At 45.0% G+C, this 16,742-nt stretch overlaps 1 long non-coding RNA gene across 2 annotated transcripts; it reads left to right on the top strand.

The window, feature by feature from the left end:
- Positions 1 to 11,773: 11,773 nt before the first annotated feature.
- LOC142463041 (uncharacterized) lies at positions 11,774 to 16,269 on the top strand. Of its 2 annotated transcripts, none has more exons than XR_012787348.1 (4): positions 11,774 to 12,084; positions 13,318 to 13,438; positions 14,637 to 14,762; positions 15,485 to 16,269. It is a non-coding gene; the product is annotated as an uncharacterized LOC142463041 (long non-coding RNA). The 2 variants fall into 2 exon arrangements; XR_012787347.1 differs by lacking the exon at positions 11,774 to 12,084 and adding an exon at positions 12,111 to 13,142.
- Positions 16,270 to 16,742: the final 473 nt, after the last annotated feature.

The raw sequence follows: 16,742 nt of genomic DNA, 5'->3' as shown, positions 1-16,742 counted from the left end.
CTCTCTCCTGTACCCTACCTCCTTCCTTCACAGGGTCCCTCCGCTGACTGACTAGCGTGGTGCAAGCCCGCGAAATGTATCCTTTCCTCCAGCACAATCCTGCAGCCCTATTGGCTCCTATGAGGCACCTGGTGCCTCCCTCGCTATGCTCCATGGGAGTTGTAGTCCCATAGAGCCTATCCTGGCATTGGGGCCACGTGCGCGCCTTTCCTGCGCGCCTTTCCTGCGCATGCGCGAGCTATAGGGAGCTTCCTCAACCTTTCCCTACTCTGTTCTGGCCCTCGCGCGACTTTCCCTGCCTCTGACGGCTGTACTGCGCATGCGCGACTCTGTCGGCTTACTCCTACACTCGCGCGATCACTGCGCATGCGCAAGTGGTTGCGTAATGGTGGCGCTCTCCTCGCCGGCCGCCGGGACCTTAGAGACGCGACCGCGGCCTTAGCAACGGCCCGATCACGTCCCCAGCAACCGGCCCGCTCGCGGAGACAGCGCACCGCTCCCTGCAACGGCCCCCACCCTTGGGATGGCCGTCGGGTTTGCCGCTGGCCTCCGGCAGTACCCAGCATTGCTTGTGCCCACGGAGGCTCCCGAGGGGGTCGCAGGGGGCAAAGGGTGACCTGGCTACACATATATTAAAGTACATTGTAATTGCTAATGTACACATCTTAGCATGGGCAAAATTGTATGCCCTAAAACTGATCTTTTAGTAAATATAGTCAGGGTGATGAAAAGAGCGATCTGCACTGAAATAACAAGGAAGGACCGCTTTCCCTAAAGCCCCTTATAGCCTTTCACAAGTATGCTCTAAATACATTGGGAGACTGGGGACGACAGCAACACAAGACCTCTGCTAACAAAAAAGTTAACAATATCAACCACTTGAGACTTGGGGAAATAAACTGAATGTTATTACATGAGAAATGATCCAAAGCTTTGGGTGACTGTGCACCCTTCAGAGCACAGAAGTACAAACACGAGTGTTTGCTTTTCTTATTGCCGTTAGTTTACATTTCACATTCTCCGGAGACGTCTGGTGGTTTTTTATTCAATTGCCGTTTGCAGTTATTTATAGGTGTTCATGAAAACGGTAGTAAATTGCTAACAAAGTGAACGAACTTGAGCCTGCAACTCGTGCAGTGTGTGGGGATTAGGGATACAATTGTGATGTAGTGCATGGAATGAAAATATTAGTGTGTGCTATAAAGAGACTATGGACCCTAGTTACTAAGCAGTCCGGCAATACTGGAATACACTTGGTCCATTCAAACGAAGGAAGGGGTCTTATGGCAGCTACAGTATAGAGCAGGGATCTCCAATCTGCCAATCGCAAGCAACCGCCAGGTTGCCGCCCCTAAGCAGTGTTGCCAGGACCACCGATTGTGGGAGAGCCGGGACAATTGTCCCGGTGGCTGCGGGGGGCCCGGTCGGCTGCCGGTCTCTAGTTGCTGCCGGGCACCAGCTGCTACGGGCCTCTCTCGCCCCCTCCGGGCTTCTCTCCTGCTGGTCCGCGCCGGAAGTCCGGCCCAACTTCCGGATGTGTGCGCGGGACCGGCACAGTACCGGAGGCCCCCACCCCTTGCCGGCACAGTACCGGAGGCCCCCACCCAGTGCCACCCCACCCCTTGCCCCCCAGTGCCCCCCCCACCCCTTGCCCCCCCCAACCCCCTAAGTGCCCTACCTCCCCTTGCCCCCCCAGTGCCCTACCTCCCCTTGCCCCCCACCCAGTGCCCCCCCACCCCTTGCCCCCCCCCCCAAGTCCCTCCCCCCACCCCTTGCCCCCCCAGTCCCCACCCCTTGCCCCCCCCCTGACCCCCCAAAGTGTGTGTGTGTATTTCACCGCCCTGATCATCAGAGGACAGCCGTGCAACTTCCCCATTATTCCGTTAAATTAAATATAAAACCTGCTGGACGGGGGTTCTCTACCCTTACCTTATCCACATATGTTCAATACATATTTTAGTAGCTCAGGATAATTTTCATAAGTGACATAAACAACTTTTTGGAATTGATGCAATAAAAATAACAGCAGCAGTGATACTTGTCATGTAGCATTTTACAAAGAGTAGATTAAGTTACATGCTTCAATTTTGTTTCTCAGTATATATGCATCCATACTTGCACAGTTAAATCAGTGGCAGATAACCCATATCACACCATCTGACGCTTGAATGTTAATTGTTTACTGCTGTTGTAAAGAGCAGTTTCCTTTTTAGCAGGTTAATTTTTTCCTATAGTCTTAATGGTGCTCACATGTTCACCTTGGTGAAATCCCACCTGCAGATATTTACATTATGGACATGGCATCAGCATAATATACCATACAAGGTTTGAGAGTAAATAATTTAGCATATATTTGCAGAGCAAGCTTGAGTTTTGAGCCTGTGACGGCAGATCAAATTTGGGAAACTTTCCACTTCATAAGAATGAAGAAAAAGAAACTGGTGAGCCAAATTTAAAAGGTGGAAAACGGTTGTAATGAGTTGGGTGGGGTGGAAAACTTGGAGAGTAGCTATGTATGGACAATAACTAGACTTTAAGTTAAAAGTAATATGGAATTGATGAATAATGCACTTTTTATGCAGAGTGAATCAAAGCATCCAAGAAAAGTGAAAACCGAGAGGGCTGGGAAGGATTCCTAGGGTAACACGCCCTATTAATGCTGGAATATTTCCATTTCGGTGAAAAAATATGACTTTATTCACGTTTCTTTGCTGAATAATTTTACAGTGAATATGAATCACAATATGGCCATCTGTTTTGAATCTGGTTACACACAATGGCGAAATTGTTTTTTCTCTTACATCTGACTGTTTCTTTCCAAAACCTCAATCGATTCTAACGCTACAAAAGATCAATGACATCGAATTTGTGGTTGACTTATAATACTGTTACTTTGTAATGTTAGGAGAGCTGATTTTATCAAGCGTTTGCAAAAATGTAGAACAGTTTTGATATGTTCCATAGTTCTAATTTTAGGATATGGTTAAAACAGAACAGCTGCTCTGAGAATTTGCTTTGTGGCCAAATATTTAACTATTTGTCTGAACCTCCCACCAGTTCCCTGCGCCCATTTCTACTTTGAAAAACACGTGGGTGTGCAGCATGTGATTACACGCAGAAAAACACATGTGGGTGTGCAGCATGTGATTACACGCAGAAAAACACATGTGGGTGTGGAGCATGTGATTACATGCAGAAAAACACGTGGGTGTGCAGCATGTGATTACACGCAGAAAAACACATGTGGGTGTGGAGCATGTGATTACATGCAGAAAAACACACGTGGGTGTGGGGCATGTGATTACACGCAGAAAAACACAGGTGGGTGTGGGGCATGTGATTACACGCAGAAAAACACATGTGGGTGTGCAGCATGTGATTACACGCAGAAAAACACATGTGGGTGTGCAGCATGTGATTACACGCAGAAAAACACATGTGGGTGTGCAGCATGTGATTACACGCAGAAAAACACATGTGGCTGTGGAGCATGTGATTACACGCAGAAAAACATGTGGGTGTGGGGCATGTGATTACACGCAGAAAAACACATGTGGCTGTGGAGCATGTGATTACACGCAGAAAAACACATGTGGGTGTGGGGCATGTGATTACACGCAGAAAAACACGTGGGTGTGGAGCATGCGATTACACGCAGAAAAACACATGTGGGTGTGGGGCATGTGATTACACGCAGAAAAACACATGTGGGTGTGCAGCATGTGATTACACGCAGAAAAACACATGTGGGTGTGCAGCATGTGATTACACGCAGAAAAACACATGTGGGTGTGGGGCATGTGATTACACGCAGAAAAACACATGTGGGTGTGGGGCATGTGATTACACGCAGAAAAAAACATGTGGGTGTGGGGCATGTGATTACACGCAGAAAAACACATGTGGGTGTGGGGCATGTGATTACACGCAGAAAAACACATGTGGGTGTGGGGCATGTGATTACACGCAGAAAAACACATGTGGGTGTGGGGCATGTGATTACACGCAGAAAAACACATGTGGGTGTGGGGCATGTGATTACACGCAGAAAAACACATGTGGGTGTGTAGCATGTGATTACACGCAGAAAAACACATGTGGGTGTGGGACATGTGATTACACGCAGAAAAACACATGTGGGTGTGCAGCATGTGATTACACGCAGAAAAACACATGTGGGTGTGGGGCATGTGATTACACGCAGAAAAACACATGTGGGTGTGGGGCATGTGATTACACGCAGAAAAACACATGTGGGTGTGCGGCATGTGATTACACGCAGAAAAACACATGTGGGTGTGGGGCATGTGATTACACGCAGAAAAACACATGTGGGTGTGGGGCATGTGATTACACGCAGAAAAACACGTGGGTGTGGAGCATGCGATTACACGCAGAAAAACACATGTGGGTGTGGGGCATGTGATTACACGCAGAAAAACACATGTGGGTGTGCAGCATGTGATTACACGCAGAAAAACACATGTGGGTGTGCAGCATGTGATTACACGCAGAAAAACACATGTGGGTGTGGGGCATGTGATTACACGCAGAAAAACACATGTGGGTGTGGGGCATGTGATTACACGCAGAAAAAAACATGTGGGTGTGGGGCATGTGATTACACGCAGAAAAACACATGTGGGTGTGGGGCATGTGATTACACGCAGAAAAACACATGTGGGTGTGGGGCATGTGATTACACGCAGAAAAACACATGTGGGTGTGGGGCATGTGATTACACGCAGAAAAACACATGTGGGTGTGGGGCATGTGATTACACGCAGAAAAACACATGTGGGTGTGGGGCATGTGATTACACGCAGAAAAACACATGTGGGTGTGTAGCATGTGATTACACGCAGAAAAACACATGTGGGTGTGGGACATGTGATTACACGCAGAAAAACACATGTGGGTGTGCAGCATGTGATTACACGCAGAAAAACACATGTGGGTGTGGGGCATGTGATTACACGCAGAAAAACACATGTGGGTGTGGGGCATGTGATTACACGCAGAAAAACACATGTGGGTGTGCGGCATGTGATTACACGCAGAAAAACACATGTGGGTGTGGGGCATGTGATTACACGCAGAAAAACACATGTGGGTGTGGGGCATGTGATTACACGCAGAAAAACACATGTGGGTGTGGGGCATGTGATTACACGCAGAAAAACACATGTGGGTGTGGGGCATGTGATTACACGCAGAAAAACACGTAACATCATGGGTTCAACTTGTTAATGTAAAATAACCAGACAGTAAAACAAGTTATGGTGCGTTAAAAAAAAGGACAAACGCCGCCCACCGTACAGTGTGCAGTAAATAAAAATACCACTTGTGGTGTACAATGGATCAGAAGTCACAAGTGACACACTTAACCAGATGGATAACTAGTGTACCAAAAGCGCTAATATCTACTAATAAAACATCAATTGTGAATCACAATACAGTGAATGGTGGTAAAACAAATGTAACTTAACATCCCATGTGGTGACCCTGTGACAATGTCCAGAAGCAGCCTAAAAAGTCTTCTGGGTGTGTAATGTCCAGTAAATAGATATCAAACAAAAACAGACCGCTCTGGCGCTGAGGCTTGAAAAAGCGATGGATCTAGCATGGATTGAGTCTGGATCTTTGTGATGATGTGAACCTCAAGAAAAGGAGACAAGAAATACGTACACACTGCCATATTATTATAGATTATCCCCGACGAAGAGACCAATTACTACAAGTCTAGAAACGCGTTGGATTGTGGCAAAGCTAGGACACCGTAGTGGGCGCATAGTGAGTGATGTCACCGGAGCAGCAACCGATTCAGAGGATTTGGCGCTACGAAGCTGAAGGACTGACGGAGGACACTACCCACAGGCGAGAGAAGATCCAAATGCTTGTGACATTATCCACATTAAGGCTTGTGACCCAGCCACTTTTTGTGAGTAGGTTTCCAATTTTTACTCACGGCGGAGGAATCATAACGGTAGTGACCAAGGTCATCACCATTTTATTGTCATGTTGTGAGCACGCAATGTGTGCATACATGTATATTTTATAAGTTATTCACTTTTATTAAATTGTTATCCTTTGCCTGATACACCAAGCTTATCAATCTTTTTCTCTGGATAATGCACAATGGCAATGTACGTGTATTTCTTGTCTCCTTTTCTTGAGTTTCACATCATCACAAAGATCCAGACTCAATCCTTGCTAGATCCATCGGTTTTTTCAAGCCTCAGCGCCAGAGAGGTCTGTTTTTGTTTGATAACAAGTGACACACTGCTCATTTGCATGTCATTACCCAGAATCCCTGGCTGCAGTGGAAGCATTGTATGTTAAGCGATAATGGGGAAAGGCAGCATTGCTGACCTGTCTGGGACGTGACTGTGCTCGCAAGTGATCGTTTTATTTACTGTTAATGTGAAAACAAATCTTATTTTCAAATTTGAAGCAGGTAAGAAAGGCCCCCAAAATACAAAGAAAAAAAAAGATGCTAATTGAGGGTGCACTCGACTGAAGTGTCAGTAAATTAGTAATTGGAACTAAAGTATACCTTTTACTAATTCAACTAAAAGGATAGACCGGGAGCACTAACAATAAAGCTAAAATAAACACTAAAACCAGGGATTGAGAGAGGAACGTGGAACAGAGGGGAGGACAGGCGGGAGAACAGAGGGGAGGACAGGCGGGAGAACAGAGGGGAGGACAGTAGGGAGAACAGAGGGGAGGACAGGCGGGAGAACAGAGGGGAGGACAGAGGGGAGGACAGGTGGGAGAACAGAGGGGAGGACAGTCGGGAGGACAGGCGGGAGAACAGAGGGGAGGACAGGCGGGAGAACAGAGGGGAGGACAGGCGGGAGAACAGGCGGGAGAACAGGCGGGAGAACAGAGGGGAGGACAGGCGGTCCAACTCAGCATGTGTAATACTGCAGTATATGCTGAATATAAAAATAACTACTGTGATTAAATATACAACCTAGTAAGCCGTGCTTTGGACTCCAATAAAGGGAACCGTATTTACCAGGGAAGGTATTGTTATTATTATTGTATAAATGAATCTAAGCAACACTGGTACAAGAAAAGATATATTTTTACAAATGCAAACTATAAAACAAAGTAACCCCCTCGCGGTTGCAATATAATACATGTTTGCAGTATCCAGTAATACATGTTTGCAGTATAATACATGTTTGCAGTATAATACATGTTTGCAGTATAATACATGTTTGCAGTATAATACATGTTTGCAGTATAATACATGTTTGCAATATAATACATGTTTGCAGTATAATACATGTTTGCAGTATAATACATGTTTGCAGTATAATACATGTTTGCAGTATACAGTAATACATGTTTGCAGTATAATACATGTTTGCAGTATAATACATGTTTGCAGTATACAGTAATACATGTTTGCAGTATAATACATGTTTGCAATATAATACATGTTTGCAGTATAATACATGTTTGCAGTATAATACATGTTTGCCAGTTGCATGTGCAGTGTAATATTTGCACATACTTGTAGGAAGCCCTGTAATGTGTTACGTGGGAATTCCAGGAAATGACACAATGACCTGCTCTCTCGGCATCTAATCTCCCTAAATTACACGCCCCATGCAGTTATTTGTGGGCAGGAATAGATATGGCTAGAGAAGAGACTAAGCCGTGGGCGTCTGGCAACACTAAGGGAGAATATATACATATTTCAGATACTTTGTAATCTACTAAATATAATCAACATTTCAACCAGTTACCTTGTCCTTCATTATTGCCAGGGTGAGATTTGCCAACTTCGTAGGATCCCGGCCGCTTTTGTAAAGTCTGTGAATGTTTTCTGGTGGTTAGTGAACATGTACTTACATATATACATGTGCAGATGTAGCAGGCGTTACTGCTCCTGTTAACACAGCTAGCATATTATTTAACATTATTGAAAACAATGGTTAAAATAATGCATGCATTTTTAACTTGTTATTTTGCGTTAATGGGGAATAATGTTGACTACATCTGTATATGTAAATCGGCAGTAGTAGTAATAGCATTAACCCACTAGATTAAAAATGGGTAAAATGTATTTAATCTTATTTTAATATAGGTCAACCCTTCTACCTGCTTAATTGAGGGGGGAGAAAAAAATCATAAAAGGCCATAAAATAATATTATCCTTACTAGTTCTGTAACGGAATGGAAATTTCACTTGTGAGCGCATTCACATCTCACAGGTCTGCAACGCTGCCTTTCACCGTTATCTCCTAGAATACAGTGCTTCCAATGCAGCAAGGGATTCTGGGAAATGACTTGCAAATGAGCAGTGTCACCTTTTGTTTCAAATCCATTTTAACATGGACCCCCATAAGTTTATGCCTGTTGCCATACACAGCTTTTCAGCACACCCGTCTGGGTTAAAGAAGTACATAGCCAGTAAACCTGCTCAGACAGCTGCTTTGGCCTGTTGGGTCTCATTAGTGCGAGGCTGTTATACTGGCTTTGCAAGTTGACGCTGGGATACATACTGTAGTTACATAGTTGATGAGGTTGAAAAAAGACATCTGTCAATCAAGTTCAACCTATGCTAAATTTAGACGACAGATACTTTATCCTATATCCGGACTTCCATTATATTGATCCAGAGGAAGCAAACAAAAACCCCAGTGACTCATTATCCAATGATATCTCATAAGGGGAAAAATACATTCCTTCCTGATTGCCAATATTTGGAATCAGATTATTCCTGGAACAACATCCCATGTATACTTATTTGGTATATCCCTGAATACCTTTCCATTCTAAAAAGAAGCCCAACCTGTTTTTTAACAAATCTATTGTATCTGCCATCACAGTCTCCATGGGTAATGAATTCCACATTTTAACTGCCCTTACGGTAAAAAATCAGCGCTTTTTAGCATGAAACACGTAGGTGGTGCGCAATTTATCTTTTTGTCCATGAGACAAAAGTAAATACTTTTTGAAGTGAAACTTCTTTAGTTTCACCTAGTCATGATGGGACAAAACTGGAGAGATGGAGACGAAATGCGAAACGGAAGTGACGTCACAATGTCCGCCGCTCCCCCCACACACCCGTTGTCACATGCGGCGGCGATCTTAACGGCCGCCGCTCCCCCAGCACGGCAGCTTACATATGCGGCGCCGCTCCTAACGGCCGCCGTTCCCCGACAGCTGCCATGCCGTGCATGCACAGTTGTGATGGCGCCGCTGATGGACGCCATGCATGCGCAGAAGCGTCTGGCAGTGGCGCCATTCCCCCCACACGCCCGCCGTGTCCATACCTCTCGCTGACTCTACACACACACCAGCACCGGGGACTCTCCGCTGCTTCCGCCACTGACACAACTTCCGGAGAGTACACATCATGCCAGCTTCAGCTTCTCTTCCGTCCACTCCCCCGGCTGAGCAATGATTGCTGCGGCCTCAGGTGGGGTTTCGTGGTTACACTGCGCATGCGCCGCTGGGCTCACATGAGGACAGGGAGCAAGGGGCGCTGCTCAGTTGCCGCCAAGCTCTGTGCCGTGATCTGAGGTGCAGGGAGGTGTGGGGAGGTGCAGGGGCTGATGTGAGGCGAGGAGGTGCAGGGGGGTGATGTGAGGTGAGGAGGTGCCGGGGGACATGTGAGGTGCAGGGGGGTGAGGGGAGGTGTGGGGAGGTGCAGGGGCTGATGTGAGGCGAGGAGGTGCAGGGGGCTGATGTGAGGTGAGGAGGTGCAGGGGGACATGTGAGGTGATGTGAGGTGCAGGGGGATATGTGCGAGGGGTGATGGGCAGCAGCAGCACCAGAGGAGAAGAGGACACGGAGCGCTGACTGGCTTTGTGCACTTTACACCGTATCGTCCTGCACTGTGCTATTTTTTGAACTGCTATAGGAATGCCATATTTGTGAGTACTGCTGTTGTCTCGCTAGGCTAACATTTCCTAAACCCGTGTTAACACATTAAAATCAATTTATACAAGCCTAACAACTAATTGGTAAGCCATCCCGACTGTACATATAAGCTTCACATATTGTATTTTTTGCCTATGAGTATTCCACAGCTGAGCACCATTTGGCTCTGGACTTTCTACCTTACTGTAAAGACCCCTTTCATTTGTTGCTGGGGAAATCTCCTTGCCTTCAACCTTAAGGTATGAGCCAGGTGTTTGTACTGCCCTTGGGATGAATAGTTCTTATAGGGATAGGTTTCAACCACACATTAAATAAGTAACTAGATGCTTAGTTATAGATTAGAAGACATCTTTGATTCCCTTCACCTCCTTGTGAATTGGTGCATAAGCACGCAACACCATTTCCTGGTTTTTATTTTTTTTATTTTTTATTTTTTAAAGGTTGATAATTTAGGTCAGAATTTAGGAATGTTTTTTTCAGAATGAAAATTAAATATTAGTTAAAGACTGTAGGATGATCACACTTGAAATTCTCGTCGCTGAAGTGATTGCGCCAAGAAAATAGTTTTCATGTTAAGCATGCTTACTGATATAATGTATGTAAAAACAAGTACATTAGACAGAATCTGAAAAAAACATAAGCCAACATCTACAACAAGAGCAAGCAGCCAAGGAAAGTCAGAGCAGGCTTACCCCAAAATGAGCAGGGGTGGGGAAGTCTGCCTTTTAAGGATAAGGATTCTGAGTAGAATCTGCCAAGAACAAATGTTAGAAACAGAAAAAAAACGCTTAAATATCTTTCGAACCGTAAGAATGGAAGAGTCACACAGGTCTGAATGGTGGGCCGGAGTTCCGGCTCACTCGCCGCCACTCATGACGCGGTCCTTTTCTTCTCGTTATCCACAACACAAACAGATGTAGCCGCCATTATCGCACCCATTAACGCAATGTGATATGTTAACACTACTGCAATACTTAACGCAATAATAACAGCGGCTGTATTGAAAACAATGTGTGCATTCTCTTTAATGCACTTATTCTTTTCCGTGTTATTTGTGGCATTCTCTTTAATGCACTTATTCTTTTCCGTGTTATTTGTGGCATTCTCTTTAATAAACTTATTCTTTTCCGTGTTATTTGTGGCATTCTCTTTAATGCACTTATTCTTTTCCGTGTTATTTGTGGCATTCTCTTTAATGCACTTATTCTTTTCCGTGTTATTTGTGGCATTCTCTTTAATGCACTTATTCTTTTCCGTGTTATTTGTGGCATTCTCTTTAATGCACTTATTCTTTTCCGTGTTATTTGTGGCATTCTCTGTACTATCCAGTGAAAAGAATGCTACAATAGATATGACATGGCCTTCTCCTGCCGGCACCTCTTTGTTTTATTTCCCCTTCTGTTATCAATATTCTGTATGTCCGGCTACAGGATAGTATACATAGACCGAGGATGAGACACGCACTCAATATCAAGGGTAATAGAGGTGGGGTACTTAGCTGCCGTTGCGCTGGTCCTGGGGAGCTCCTGTAGTCCCAAATGTTCCAGTACAAAGAAGAAGAAGCAGGCACACGGTCTTACTCAAAGGAGGTTTAATATGCCATAAAGTCCAACGTTTCGGCAGTCTAATACTGCCTTTCTCAAGGTGAAGGCTACCAAACACAAGAAAACAGTCACAATATATACCACCCCCTGATACTCACCCCACCCCACTCTGCCACATAACCAGGATGCTGACGCCCACCTGATGACGTCAGAGCTACCATATGGCGCCCCCTAGTGACGTCAGACGTCTAGGTCTAAATCCCTGGCAATACAGCATAGAGCTGCCTTGGAGGACTGCAGCCACAGCCACACCTCTCCCCAGACTGAACACTCCCCCATGTGTGGCTGTGGCTGCAGAGAGAGAGACAGTGACAGAGAGACAGGAGGACAGAACAGAGAGACAGGAGGACAGAACAGAGAGACAGGAGGACAGAACAGAGACTGCAGCCACACATGGGGGAGTGTTCAGTCTGGGGAGAGGTGTGGCTGTGGCTGCAGTCCTCCAAGACAGCTCTATGCTGTATTGCCAGGGATTTAGACCTAGACGTCTGACGTCACTAGGGGGCGCCATATGGTAGCTCTGATGTCATCAGGTGGGCGTCAGCATCCTGGTTATGTGGCAGAGTGGGGTGGGGTGAGTATCAGGGGGGGGTATATATTGTGACTGTTTTCTTGTGTTTGGTAGCCTTCACCTTGAGATAGGCAGTATTTGACTGCCGAAACGTTGGACTTTATGGCATATTAAACCTCCTTTGAGTAAGACCGTGTGCCTGCTTCTTCTTCTTTGTACTGGAACATTTGGGACTACAGGAGCTCCCCAGGACCAGCGCACCGGCAGCTAAGTACCCCACCTCTATTACCCTTGATATTGAGTGCGTGTCTCATCCTCTGTCTATGTATACCAGGCCTGCATTGAGCAAAGCACCTACAGCTAAGTCTTAGGACTGCCTTTTGCTGTTTACCTTATCATAGGACTCTGTGATATCGTTGACAGAGTTTGAATTACTCTGTATACCTGTTATATTACTGGCCCTTGGGCACATTCTTTGCATCATTTCTTTAAGTGTGAAGCCTTTTTTTTGGACTGTTACTGCTATATCCTGCATCTTTACACTGCCCAGCAGCAGTTTATACATCGCACGTGTGTATTGTGTATACATGGAGAATTTGTGCAACTTGTCTCTAGGTCTGACACAAAGAGCTGACACTCTAACTATCACGGAACAGGAGATTAATAGGATTCTCTTTAAAACCTCACCAGAGGAAGCATTTGGGCCTGATAGGCCACAAGACCATTTGCAGGAGCTGGAAAGGCTCAAAAAGAAGGAAATTGAGCTGTTCGCTCCTCGGCAGCACGTTATCTGAATATTACAGGCAGAGATTACTACCTCGTGGATTCCGCATCAACAACAGACCCACAATTGGCGCAGATAAGCCTGCATTCTGTGAGAGGTGGTGCCAGGTCCTTAATAGGGCCTCTTTGGACTTGATTATTTTGGTTATTGAGGAGGTGGGGGAACAACTTAGCCACACAAGGAAGGATATACTCAAAGTGGAAATCCTCATTGAACAGGCCAAAGTCCGGCCCCTTTTTTAGGCCAATCCAAGGAGAAAGGAAAAGGAAAATTAGACGCGGGGGCCAGGGGAAAGGGAAGATCACCCTATCCCCTACGTACAACGGAGCAGAAATGAGTATGGACACCTTGGTTGTTAATCTGTCTGATTACACTCTTAATCAATGTGAAATGTCTGTCTTAGCTAAGGGGCCCTCATATGTACCTACTACATTGTTTAATGATTTTGATTTGGAGGTTGACCTATTTAAATTCGAACGTGTATTAAACCTTAAATCGTTTTTTTCTAACAGGGCTACAGAATCGGTGCATTCCAATATCCAACCAGGGACAGGTAATCCTCCTATGAACAACAAGGGACAGTTAATTTGGCCACTGACCAGCAAGGGACAGATAATTCGGCTTCTTATCAAGGTACCAAAATGTGCAAGCTCAAATCCACTTTTGTCCCGCCATTTAAAAATCAATCAGTCAGCACATATATACGACTGGTTAAGGCGGACATTGCAAGGTACAAAAAAAACAAACATAGGGCTACATACAATATGTCTGTTCAGGAAAAGGCAGCATTAAAAATGTTGACTAATAATAATGACATTATTATTAAGCGTGCGGACAAGGGGGGTGCCCTAGTAGTGCAGAATTACTCAGATTATAAGGCTGAAGCCATCAGACAACTGAGTGACATTAACTGCTACATTAAATTGGATAGGGACCCTACCTTTAACTATGCGAGAGAAATTAAGGAAATTATCCAAATGGGGGTTAATAACCGGTGGATAACAGAGCCTGAATCTGAGTTTCTAACTATGTTGCATCCTAAATGCCCTATTTTCTATACCTTGCAAAAATACACAAGACTTTAAACAATCCCCCGGGGCGGCCTATTATAGCTGCTATTAATTCATTAAATCAACCCCTTGCAAAATTTGTAGACACATTTCTACAACCTATAGCACAGACAGCCAAGTCATACATCAAAGACACGTTTGATTTCCTTGACAAATTAAAAAACTCACCTGGTGATGAGACTAATCATATTCTGGTTAGTTTAGATGTGTCTAGCCTTTATACAATAATCCCCCATGTTGAAGGTCTTGAGATAATCAAGGCCGCCCTCATTCGCCATTATAGTGATACTGTTCCAATTGAATACATTATGCTCATTTTACAGTTCATTCTCTATTAAAATTATTTTAGATTTGAGAGTGATTTCTTCCTGCAGATTAAGGGGACAGCAATGGGCAGTAATATGGCCCCTGCTTACGCCAACATATACATGACACATTTCGAAGAGCAGTACATCTACAAATCAGACTTTTTTGTGCATATTAAAAGCTATTACAGATATATTGATGATCTGTTTTTAATATGGACAGGTACGGAGGATCAGCTGTTATCTTTTTTTGAGTATCTTAATGGTCTCCATTCACCGGTCCGCCTCACTAATACATGGAGTACACAGCAACTCTCTTTTTTAGATGTCCTCATTACACAGACTAATGGGGAGTTACATACTGATCTTTTTAGAAAGGATACAGACAGAAATGCCATTTTAAGGGCAGATAGCCATCATCCTCCTTCTCTTATTGATGCATTACCTTTTTCACAGAAAGTCCGGGTCTGCAAAATCACGAGCAGGAAGGATCATATTGAACCAGCTATTGGAGAACTACATAGTAGATTCCTGGCTAGGGGATATCCTCCTGCTGTGTTAGACCGGGCACTGGATAAAGAGGTAAGTGCTACCAAAAATAAGAAGGAGGACAGGCTTGTATTTACCACTATGTACAGTCAAGCTGGTGGTTTTTATTAAATCTACCATTCTTAAACACTGGCATATTCTGCAAAATGATGATATATTATCTGAAAGTTGCTGTGTACCACCAGTGGTGGCATTCAAAAGAGGGAGAAATCTGGCGGATAGCCTGATACATGCAGATAATGAGGGTAACTACAGAACTCCTCATTTTCTGGAGGGTGGCAGACAGGGTAACTTTAGATGCATGAGCTGCTCGGTCTGTAACAGTCTGACTACCGGTAGTCATTTCAGTCACCCCCACAGCGGGAGGATCATAAAAATTAAAAATAGAACCACATGTAGATCTGACTATGTAGTGTACGTAATAAAGTGTCCATGTGGTCTTCTTTATGTGGGTAAGACCATAAGAATGTTAAAAACAAGGTTCATTGAACATAAAAGTGTAATTCGAAAAGGTACGGATCCCTCTATTCTTGTGCAACACTGTGTGGAACACAATCATAATGTTGCCTCTTTACGCATCATGGGTATTGAGTCAGTAGCACCTAGACAAGGCACTCCGGATAGGGAGACTTTCTTATTGAGACGTGAAGCATTCTGGATACATGCTTTAAATACCAGCAACGGTATTGGTCTTAATGAGCAACAGAATTTAAAATGCTTCCTTTATAGAAGGTAATTTTTTTGTCTTTCTACAGGCATATTTGATCTTGCACCATCCATGGACTCTGCACTTACCTATTGGGAAGATTATCCTTTTTTTGTGTTTTTTTTCCCCTTCTTTTTTTCCCCTCCCTCCCTCCCCCTTCCCCCCCCTCCCCCTTCCTCCCCTCCCCCCCTGGTTGTGTGTACCCATTTCTGACTAGGTATACACACTAGTATATTCTAAATACTGATGTACTGCATATTCTTATGTGGCATTTCACTGTAACTTTGCAGGATTATACTGATGTCATCAGCAGTATACAGTCACATGTTTTTAATAGTATATTGCTGTATTAGTTTTGTGCACATATGCTTTATTAATATTTTGGTGTGTGGTTTATTTACACTTTCAGGGTGATTTATAGGAGTGTCTCACTCCTCCCTGCTCTGACACTGATCCCATGGCGACGGATACATCTTTGTCCAGCCCTGTGAGTAGTCTTGATTGGTGCACGCCCCCCCCTCTTCCGCCCCCCCTGACGACGGGTCACGCTGACGTCATCATGGGGGAGTGTTCAGTCTGGGGAGAGGTGTGGCTGTGGCTGCAGTCCTCCAAGGCAGCTCTATGCTGTATTGCCAGGGATTTAGACCTAGACGTCTGACGTCACTAGGGGGCGCCATATGGTAGCTCTGACGTCATCAGGTGGGCGTCAACATCCTGGTTATGTGGCAGAGCGGGGAGGGGTGAGTATCAGGGGGTGGTATATATTGTGACTGTTTTCTTGTGTTTGGTAGCCTTCACCTTGAGAACGGCAGTATTTGACTGCCGAACGTTGGACTTTATGGCATATTAAACCTCCGTTTGAGTAAGACCGTGTGCCTGCTTCTTCTTTGTACGGCTGCAGGAAGGGTCAGGAGACAGGGAGGACAGAGGCAGGAGAAACCCATCTGGCTCCGGCCTTGCCTGTCCCTACGAATACAAACATACAACCCCTCACTCAACAACATAGCCCTAATCCCATGTAATAATCCTGGGTGTAAACAAAATAATGGTTTTATGAATATTGTAATGGGTTATTAGGGACCTAGGAGGTGGCTAGTGGGGCTGTTATGTGTATTTTTGTTTATTGTGGGTAGTGGGGGTGGGTGAACGGGGTATTGGCCCCAAGGATTGGTGTTTAGGCCTACCGGGTGGGGGGGGGTAGCGGGAGGGGTTAACCCCTTCATTACCTTAGCGGTATTAACCGCTAAGTTAAAGAAGAGGTTAAGTCATCCCGCAACTCCCTGGCAAGGCCTAAACACCCACCCAGG

This window comes from Ascaphus truei, chromosome 11 (genome assembly GCF_040206685.1).
Source record: "Ascaphus truei isolate aAscTru1 chromosome 11, aAscTru1.hap1, whole genome shotgun sequence".
NCBI classification, from domain to species: domain Eukaryota; kingdom Metazoa; phylum Chordata; class Amphibia; order Anura; family Ascaphidae; genus Ascaphus; species Ascaphus truei.
The sequence above is the reverse complement of the archived record's forward strand: the minus strand, read 5'-3'. Positions and strand labels throughout refer to the sequence as shown.